Genomic DNA, 10,865 nt, shown 5'->3' with positions numbered 1-10,865 from the left:
CCCTTTTAAACATTTTTTTTGAAGTATAGTTGATTCCCAGGTAACGAAGTGGTAAAGAATCCACCTGACAATGCAAGCAAAGCAGGAAATGCACTTTCGACCCCTAGGTCAGGAAGATCCCCTGGAGGAGGGCATGGCAACCCACTCCAGTATTCTTGACTGAGGAATCCCATGGACAGAGGAGCTTGGCAGTACAGTCTGCTGCTGCTAAGTCACTTCAGTCGTGTCCGACTCTGTGCGACCCCGTAGGCAGCAGCCTACCAGGCTCCTCCGTCCTTGGGATTCTCCAGGCAAGAACGCTGGAGTGAGTTGCCGTTTCCTTCTCCAATGCATGAAAGTGAAACGTGAAAGTGAAGTCGCTCAGTCATGTCCGACTCTTTTCGACCCCATGGACTGCAGCCTACCAGGCTCCTGCGTCCATAGGAGTTTCCAGGCAAGAGTACTGGAGTGGGCAGTACAGTCTGTGGGGCCACAAAGAGTTAGACATGACTGAGCCACTGAACACACACACACAGTTGATTTAGTGTTAGTTGTGTTAGTTTCAGATGTACAGCAAAGTGAGTCATATATATATATATATATGTTCAGATTCTTTTCTCATATAGGTTATTACAGAATTTTGAGTAGAATTCCCTGCGCTATACAGTGGGTCCTTCCCTATCACTCTCTTAAGCACAACTCCATCTTCCTTGGCACAACAGTAGCAAAGTCCATCACATCCAAGGGACCTTGTTACTTTTAAGTTCATCAGCTTCCCAACATGGCAGAGAGGAGCTGGCCTTTGTGGAAATCATCAGATAACATCTTTAATAATTTTAGGATGAGTCACCCTGCTTGGCTTTCTTCTAGGAATCCCTCCACAAATTCACTTTATATGCTCAGAGTAGGCCAGGGGCAACCTCTTCAAGAGGGAGACACATCCCTGAGTATGTCCCAAGTATGAAATGAGATTTATCTTTTTTCTCTCCATCTCAGAGCCTTTTACCATCTGAGTGGCCTAAGTCCCCGTGTAAGACTCTTCTGAGAGTGCTCCTGCCCCTCCCGCCTCTGCTAGCACCTCTGTGTCTAGATCTTGGGTTTCACCCTTTCTCCCAGCTCTGGTCCCCAGCCTGGCCCATTGGCAGACAGGAGTGCAGCCTCAGCTCTTCAGTGAAGAGATGATACCTAGGAATGAAATATACACCAACATGTATATTTCCTGAGACTACAGACTACACATAGCCCACATTAAGACCTACAAGTTATTTGACCAAGGAGATTCTTTTTTTTCTCTTTCCTGTTCACCACCCCATCCCCTTCCTTTCAGTTGCTTTTCACACCAAGACACTAAAATCACAGAGTATGGGCAGTATTTTTCTCTTTAGAAATCCTTTTTCAGGCAACTATGTCAAGAATGTTTTCATACTTTAGGTTGGATAGGAAGGGAGGGGAAAAAAAGGCTTAATCCCCCCAGATGGGTCTTTCTCTGAAAACAGACATGCAAATGTTGGGCTTGTCAAACCCTAAAATATTTTCTTTCTTCCTAAGAATTATGGCATATTGCCCGCTGAGCCTGGGAGATCTGACGAGTGAAGGAGGAAGCCCCGGCGGTGGAGGAAGCAGAATGTGGGAAAGGGCGGGAGGCAGAGGCACGCGCCAGATAAGCGGGGGCTCTGGGGACAACCGCCCTGTGCCTTGTGGATCAGGCCATGCCGCCTCAGCCCCTCAGGCTGATGAGGTTGGAGGTCGCTTTCCAGGAACTGGAAGCGGGGATACGGGGAAAAATCAGATGGATCATGCTCCTGCGAATGTGCACTGACAGCTCACACTTACTCCACTGATGAGGGGCTAGCCCGAGTCACCTGGGCATCCCAGCCAGCCAGCTGAAGCTCACACCTGCCAACGTGAATGTAACAATAGAGACTTAGTGAGGGTAGTCACTTGAGGCTTCTAGCAAGGAACCTCTCTAGATTCTCCTTCACCAAGCGACCTGGAGCGGGGAGGGAGAGATTTAGCAAATGCTTCCTGCGGGCTACTGAATAATTGCAAAGCACTTCACAAAGCCTTGCTGCCTCTAGGTGATGAGTTCACAGCTCTGTGGGAGAGAGAGACAAGAAAACATTCTTGCTAAAGGAAGGCAGCCTAAGCTTAATGCAAAAAGAGAGGTGCACCCCCACCCGCACCCAAATATGGTTAAAACATCTATATCAGCTGAGAAAATGGCTGTACGATATATGACTGCAGCTCTAGAGAAGAGCCATTCTAGTATTTTAGGTTTTGGTTTCCCACTCCCCAAACCTTTGCCTGATGAAAGTATGGGTAGGAGGTGGCCTCCTATGCATGCCTGACTGAGGCTGCAGAAAAGACCGTGGAATTGGCTGCTGCCTGACTTACCTCTCTGGGTTACTGTTTTGAGGATCAAATGAGGTCATGGTTATGATAATATTTTGCATATTATACATCAGTAAATAACCGATGGTAAATAACCAAAGAGCAGTATTATTCCCTTAAGACTTACAGCCCTGAAAAACCTTAATGACGTCTTCAATTTATTGAACATCTACTATGTTCCAGGCACTCTCTAGGGACTAGGGACTTAACACATGTTATAGCCAACTAGAATGTAAGTTTGGTGAGGGTCAGGATTTGGCTTTGTTCCTCTTTAGTCCAGGACCTAGAAGATTGGTAGTCACATATCTATTGAAGTAATTCTTCAATAGATATTTCATAGAGATTGAAAAGGGAATCTCTAATGCTGACAGCCCCCCAGAAGTTAGCCCAGCTCCACACACAAGGATATGGAGGCTTGGAAATGTTGAGTGGCCTGCTTTGGGTCCAACTGCTAGCTCACTACTAACTTGGGACCGGAGCTCAATTCATCTGTCTCTCAGTCCAGGCCCTTTCCATGAAGCCCAGACCTGCCTGGAGCCCCTGGATTATCTGTCTCCCGGCTTTACTGGACTTAGGTGTCCTTGTCAAAGTAGGTTGCTGTACCAGGAATAAGTGGGATTCCAGGGACAGCTTCAGTGACAGGCAGGTTCTTCCCTCCTGGTTCTAAGGACCAGGCAGAAAGTCTTACCCAGTTAACTTCATAAATGCCCCAAGCTCTTCTTTTGAAAAAGAAGTGGAACAGTATCTATGGTAGGCAGAAAAATGGTCCCCCAAAGAGATCAAAGATCTTTAGAACCTTTTGTTGTTTCGTGTCAAAGAGGAATTAAGGTTACAGATGGAAATAAGGTTGCTAACCAGCTGACCTTGAGATGTGGAAATTGTTATGACTTGTCCTGGCAGGCCCACTGTAATCACCAGGATCCTTATAATGTGGAAGAGGGAGGCAGGAGAGTCAGTCTCAGAAAGATGGGATGTGAAGAAGGCTTGCCTTACCATTACTGACTTCAAAGGTGGACAAGGGGGCCACAAACCAAAAAATGCAAGTACCTTCTAGAAGCTGGAAGAAGTAAGAAAAGAGATTAGCTACATTAGAGTTTCTAGAAAGGAAAACCCCTTGATTTTTAGCCTTGTCAGGCCCATTTTGGATTTCTGAGCTCCAGTCTGCCAGATAATACATTTTTGGTGATTCATTACAGCAGAGACAGGAAACTAATATAGCATCTTAACAAAGAGCAGGCCTCAAGTGGGTTTAGCCTTTGCCTTGGACTCCAGGGAGAGACATGATAGAAGTAGACACAACCCTCCCAGGCTTTCCAGAGACCCCCCTCTCCTCCTGCCCCTCTTACCACAGCTATGGCATAGCACCCAAGTATGCACAAACTTTCACTAGCTTCTTGGAGGTGCTCCAGCTGTTTCTCAGCCTGGACCACCTCATGTATCTCTCACTTCCTGTTTTGGGATTTCCACTGTGTGGCCTGGGCACTAACCACTGTGTACCCTGGAACTGCATGGGACCACCTTTGACTGATAACACAGAGGAACCTACAGGTAAATGAGTCTTCCTATCGACTCTCAGGTGAACAGTTCTAGGATGCTTTTACAAAGCTCTGTAAGTGTTTTCAAGGAACAGAGCACCCAGTTCCCTGATGAAAACTCCCTCAGTCATGCGTCCTTGTATTGGCTCTCCTCTCTTCCCTGTTTCCCTCAAAACTGGACCTTACTTCTGCCTCTCACTCCCACCCGGATCATTACCCATGTGAATACCTGTATGGAAACCTCTGTTTCCAGCTCTGCTTTTGGAGGAAATAAGACACTATGCCTGAACAGACCAGCTGCTTCTCTCATATTTACTCAAGAGTGTATGATCTGCCAGGTCTCCGGGAGCTGTGGGGAGTTCATGCAGGCAAGAGTGATGAGTGGCAGCAGCCCTGGGACTTGCAGAGAGCCACACAGATGGGGTCATGCCTGTCCTGGGGTCTTGGCTGAGGTCGCTTCCCGTCTAGAGAGGAATAAGGTCTGGAGGAGGAGTTGCCAGGCCCTTGGGGACATCAAGGGTCCTGCTCATTGAATCATCCAAGTCCCCTGACTCTGGTAGGGCTTCCCTTAGAGCATATTCACTGTGCCTGTCATTTAGAACAGATGGTTTTCTGATGAATTTAATTACATCATTAGCAACCAGGCTACACAAATGAGTGATTTGAGAGCGACTGGGAAGCTGGGAGCCTCCTAGCTGGGCAGCTGTTCCCAGGACTGGCTGAGCATGCCTTTGCAGTGGGCTCCTTCCCATCCCCCACCCCAGGCTGCCCTAGTCACGCCCATAGAATGAGCTGCCCTCTCTCATCCCCAGGCTTTCCCACCAGCCCTTCCTAGAACAGATGGAAATGAGTCTCTTGGGTGTCTCCAGCTGATGTGGATTTCACAGCGGGCGGAAGGAAGTGAGGGGGAGCAGATAAGCCACCCCTTCCCACGGCCACTTGGGAGGCCACACTGGTTGTTCAGCTGTCCACCCTCACTCCTTGTGAAAGGCGTGGGGCTTGACACTGGGAGCTCCATTCCAGTGGAGGTGAGCCTAGAAGCTAGGAATATAAACTACCCCAGTTGCTTAGGGTTTTTAACCTGAGCTCCAAGGAGTTAGGTTGGGGGTTAGGGACCCCTTACCATCACTGCTTCTGCCAGAGTGGAGTTTCTTTCCAGCCTCATAAAAGGCTACTCTATTTGCTAGTTCCTTAAGTTTCCCTCTCCCTCCCCTCACTTCCTATCTTGTCTTGGTCATCCCAATCTTCTTTATGCACAAACTCATCCATCTCATCCCCCAGACCTGGCTCAAATGCCACTTCATCCAGGAAGCTCTCCTCTTCTGTCTCACCTCCCTCCAGTTTTAGGGGTAATCTAGCCCTCTTGTTTCTGAAGTCTCCAAGGGCTCCATTTTCATCACTAAAATTACACCAATCACTTTATGCCTGCAAAAATCACTTCTGTACTTGGTTCATTTCTCCCACTGGACTGAGTTTTCTTCAGAGCATGGAATGGCTCTTTCTTGGCTCCATAGTTTCCATGGGAGATGCTGGGTAAAATGTCTTTTTTACTTTGGTTGGTTTTGTTTTTATTTTTAATGAGTCCATATAAAAAATGCATATCAAAACTGCTTTTCCTAAAGACCCTATCTTAGTTTGATCTGGCTGATACAATAGACCCGGTGGCTTACCTGATAAATATTTATTTCTCACAGTTCTGAAGACCGAGAATTCCAAGGTCAAAGTGCTAGCTGATTTGTGTCTGGTAAGAACCCTCTTCCTGGCTTATAGGCTGCTTCATTCTTGCTGTATGAAGACACAAATCCTATCATGAGTGCCTTACTCTTATGACCTCATCTAAACCTAATCACCTCCAATGCCATACTTCCAAATATCCACCATATTGAAGTTACAGCATCACCATATGAATTCTGGGGAACACAAACATTTCATCCATAACCTATCTTACAATAACCTATAAATTCAATATAGAGAATTCCATTCAAAACAATCCCCTTTTGAGTATCTGCTGTGATAGGACTGGGCTGCGAGTTGGAGGGAGGATTTGATGGGGAGACCTAGTCACTGCTCTCTGGCAGCTCATAGTCCAATGGAGTTCCTACTGCACAGTCTGACAACCATGCATCATTGTCAGTGCTAGGATGGTTGGGGCTGTGGAGGTGGGCCAGAGCATGTCAGGGGTCACAGGAGGGAGAAGAGGCATCCTGGTGAGGGTATGCTATTGCAGTTGTCTCTGTGTGGACTCCATCACCAACTCTGGTCAAGCCCTAATGGACTTTGAAAATACAGTCCCGGTACACACCAAGTAAGAGTACTTTGCAAATACAGTCCCAGGTACACACCAAGTTAAGAAGCCTCTTCCTCCTTTCAGTTGGTGTTTATTGTCTTACTCAGGTCTTTCAAGGCTTTACCAGTCCTCACATAGTTGACATTTTGCAGTATTTTGGGATGATGGAGATGGATATAGAGTTATGCCATCCAACATGGTAGCTACCAGACACAGATGGCTATTTAAATGTGTTCAATTAATGCAATAAAATGTAAACAGTTTATCAGTTGCATTACCCACACTTCAAGTGCTCCATAGCCACATGTGGCTAGTTGCTACCATATTTGGTAGCACAGATGATATTCTATCATCAAAACTCTATCAGATGTTCTGTTGAATAGCCCTCATACAGAAAGTTGCTTTTCAGTCACTAGCTTTAGTATTTTATTTATTTTTAATTGGAGTATGGAGTATAGTTGCTTTACAATGTTGTATTAGTTTCTCCCATATAGCAATTGCTGCTGAATGGTAGAATCAGCCACATGTGTACATATATCCCTCCCTTTTGGATTTCCTTCCCATTTAGGTTACCATAGAGCACAGAGTAGAGTTCCCTGTGCTATACAGTCTCATTAGTTATCTATTTTATACATGTGGTGGTGGTTTAGTCAGTAAATCAAGTCCAACTCTTGCGACTCCATGGACGGCAGCCTGCCAGACTCCTCTGTCCATGGAATTTTTCCAGGCAAGAATACTGGAGTGGGTTGCCATTTCCCTCTCCAGAGGATCTTCCCAACCCAGGGATCGAACCCCAGTCTCCTGCATTGGAGGCAGGTTCTTTATTGACTGAGCTACGTGTAGTATATATATTATTTCTTTAACAGAATAAAATCAAATTTAGTTTTGCTTGTATGAGAAGGATGTGGGGGCACAAGAAAAATGAGACCAAAAGACAGGTTAGGCAGACAGGTTAGGTAATTGGGGCTTATATGCTGCCTAAGAGAAGGAGAAGGGGATAGTGGTTTGGGACTTAAAGGGTTAGTGTTTTATTTTTAAAGGTTAGCTTCTTTTTATCTTCTCCTTCTACTTTTCTTCTTAAAGGATCTCTCCCTTTGGTTTCTTCCCATAATTTTTTGAGGACTCAAGTTGCTAGTGACGCTAGTGATACCCTGTAGGTCTAGCCTCCCTTCCACTGTTATTCATTTCACTAGAGCAAAGAACTTTGCTTTTCTGTGCCTAGTTTTCCATGGGCTGCTAATCCTGTCCTTCATGCCGCTCAAGCCACTGAAAGAACCAATGGGAAGGGATTTAAGCCTGCCAGAAGAAAAAGGAGCCAAGAGGTCAAAGTATTAAGGATCTTTTTGTACCTGGGGAGAACCTGCCCTACTTCAGGACAGATCACACTGACCTGGGACCTTCTTTCTTGGGGATTGGGGGTACTTTGCAAAGGGAGCCAGGTTGTCTGGGAGCCAGCTTTTCTTTAAGTTCAACTAGAATGCCTGAAAACACAGCCTCTATTCAACAGATGGAGAGAACACCAAGACAAGCTTCATCTGAGTTATATATGTACTATTACGATAATATGTAATTTAAATTGTACTGTTTCTCCAGACAAGTAAATTCCCTTTCACACTTACTATGATGTTTATACCGTGGGTATCTCAAGAGTGAAAGGGGGCATCTTCGGTGGGACAGCCAATGCAACCTTCAGAGTGTTTTGCCATCTATTCAGAACTCATGTGTAGGCAACACCTTAAGGCAGCATGCAGAGATTGTCACTCATTTCATGGTCTCAATGGCAAGACTTCCAGGGCAGTCCCTACATACATAAGCCACTATGCCAAGGGACAGAGTTGGTCCACCAAAAGGGAAGACCTCAGTGGGCAACATCATATACCGATTCCTTCTCTTGAACTTTACTGGTTTGTGTATCTTGTCACTGGTTTGTAGTGGGCAAAGAGAGAGGTGATGAAACCTGATTCTTGTCCTCCAGGCAGAGAACAAGTTACTTAGAACTTAGTAAAGGCATTAGTTCTGCTGAAATAAAAACTAGCTTTATGTGGATGTGATTCAGTGAGGCACCAACAAGTTTCTTTCTTCCATTTTCACTGTACCTTTAAATTCAGGTTTGGCCTAATAAGTATTCACTGAATACCTCCTGCAGGCTGGCCCTGGCTTGGAGCTGGAGCTGAAATGGATGTGGAGCTCATCAGTGGAAGCCTTGCATCAGGGATCTCAGAGCCTATGATGGAGACACTGCTTGTGTCAATGTGCAAAGAGACTGTGATCAGCCCTCTAAGTGGGGCCCCACAGACAAGAACCTTCGGGCAAGAACACAGACTCACTGAAGCACCATCAGAGATGGCAAAGCGCTTTTACAGCTTCCCTCGACAGTGGGCTAGTATGACTTTCTCCCAGTGTCCTTACTCAGGGCTCCCTGTGGCTTTGAGCAGCCTCGGTAGCTGGTGTTTGCCAGGCATGGGTGGGGAGGCTCACTCTTGCTCTCCCAGTGTCCTGAGATGCTCTGTTCCCTTGGTGGGGTCAGGGGAGAGAAAACTTTCTCATGGCCTCAGTGGATGTCGGCCCTGGAAAATGCTCCAGAGAGGGTTTAGTCCAGCTCTCCTCATTTGGAGTAGCTGAGTCTCAATGAAGGGAAATACCTTCCTGTGAGAACCCCAAAGTGGTGACTCAACACATCTCTGAGCCCTCAGGGCTTGCATTATTGCTCTGAAGGTATCTGAAGAACACAGAGCGTGAGGGGTGCCCTGCTGCCTACAACACACAGAGAGATCTGCCGAGGGAACGAAGGAAAAAACTAGCAGTGAATAAGCCATCCATTCTTGCCGGAGCCATTTTCCCACGTCAGGAGCAGACTGTGCGGAAAAATTTAAGTTTCTCCTTTCATGTCGCCTTTCACTGCTCTCCGGACAGAATGCTTTTCTTTCCCTCCTTTTCTTTGGCTGGATCCTCACCAAGACAGTAGAAAAAGAATCTTTTAAGAACATATATATCTATCCATCGATATACATTCAGGCCCTGACAGTGACACGAAACTGTAGTGCCTCTTAATTACCCAGGAAGTGACAAGGTCAAGAGTGTCTGAGAGCTGCCTTGTAAGTTCTGCCATTGATTTCTCACCATTGTCTCTGCTTCACAAGTGAAAGTGGGGGCCATGGCTCCTGGGTTTTTTCACTATTTACTATTTGAATTTCTTCCTTTTTTCTTCCTTCCTTTCTTTTTTAATTTGAAAAGAAACTTCTGGCATTTGGGGTAGTAATTGGAAATTTATAAAAGCAGGATGTGTTTCAGGTTGGCTGACCAGTCATAATTGCTGCCTGGGCACCCGGAGAGGAGGTCAAGTTCTTGCAAAGACACCCCCTCCCCCATACCCCTGGGCTCTGGCTACTCTCTTCCACTTTCTTCCTATTACTTTTGGACTTTCCAGGAGAAAATGACGAGACAGATTTTTAATGTCCTTGAGTAGTCACTGGCTCTATTGATAATGGACACATAGTTTGTGTCCTTAGTCCCTGACATAGAGTTTTGGGGCAGATAGTGGTATTTTTAAAGGAGAGGAGTTGACCACTGAACCATGGTCACTGAGAAATTACATTAAGATACAAAGACAGAATCAAATGTGTTCCTGCACCTGTCAGACTAAAGTTTTAGAAATTCCTATGACGTTTTGTTGAGCTGTGCTTTGAGATGGAGAAGCCAGAGCCTTCTTTAGAGAAATCAGAGAAATTAGTTCACAGAGGCTTACTTGAGTATCTTTTTCTTCAGTAAAAACAGTGAAATATGATTACATCACCAGAGTAGAGAAATATATTGACATCTACTTCTAAATCCTAGTAAAAAATCATCTGGCTTTAGGTTTGGGGGCAAATCAAAATATATCTGGCCCTTTGTCATCTGTAAATATTGACTGCACAGCACTTAAAACCTATCCTGAATTAAATATTCCCAGTACCTTTCTCTGAGATCGGTAATAGACTGTGGATAGACAGACAAGACAAAGAAGCTGTAGAATAAAGGTGAAACAAGTAAATACATGAGCATGATACAGACACCCAGATGTGAGGGTGTCCCATAACTCCAGGAAATGTTGCTACCTGTCCACTTGACAATTCGTGCATTTTCCAGCCATGCCCCCCACCTTATGTCCGTACATCCATTCACCTGTCAGTTCACCAATATGCCATCTTGTTCCTCCATATATTACATGGCAGGTGAGTGTCATAACAAGGAGGTTTAGAAATGTGTTAGGGGCTCAGATGAAGGGGGAGACCTTTCTAGCTGGAGTTTTTAGAGAAGGTTTCATGGAGAGTTGACATTTGAGCTGAGTTTTGAAGGATGGATAGCATGTGAGGAAGAAGGGATGATGTGGGGAAGACAGTATGCGCAAAGACTCAGAGGCAGGAAAGTCCTGTGTTTGTCTGGGATGCACTGAACAGTCAAGAAAGGAGGTCAAATAAGAAAGAAGACTGAAGAAACATTAACTTTGGGGATCAAAGCAGTTAAGGTGAGTAGCCAACAGTGTTTTGGAGGATCTTGGAACCAGTCATTTTTACAGTAGAGAGAGCACCAAGTGAGAAGGAAGTAGAGGAGCGGGGAGGAGTGGGGAGCCAGGACAATGACTAGCACACTTTGTTGTGGGAAAGGCTGTGTGAATAAAACATGGAAAAGCAAGA

The 10,865-nt window shown here is 45.6% G+C and overlaps 1 long non-coding RNA gene across 2 annotated transcripts; it reads left to right on the top strand.

The window, feature by feature from the left end:
* The first annotated feature begins 4,767 nt into the window (after nucleotides 1–4,767).
* On the top strand, nucleotides 4,768–10,581 carry LOC147379774 (uncharacterized). Of its 2 annotated transcripts, none has more exons than XR_015169049.1 (3): nucleotides 4,768–4,933; nucleotides 5,600–5,649; nucleotides 8,339–10,581. It is a non-coding gene; the product is annotated as an uncharacterized LOC147379774 (long non-coding RNA). The 2 variants fall into 2 exon arrangements; XR_015169047.1 differs by lacking the exon at nucleotides 8,339–10,581 and adding an exon at nucleotides 7,415–7,836.
* Nucleotides 10,582–10,865: the final 284 nt, after the last annotated feature.

Source organism: Bos grunniens, chromosome 1, assembly GCF_055505025.1.
Source record: "Bos grunniens cultivar Pamir isolate PY7600 chromosome 1, Bosgru_T2T1.0, whole genome shotgun sequence".
Classification (NCBI taxonomy): Eukaryota; Metazoa; Chordata; class Mammalia; order Artiodactyla; family Bovidae; genus Bos; species Bos grunniens.
Note: the sequence above shows the minus strand (reverse complement) of the source record. Positions and strands in the feature narration are given on the sequence as shown.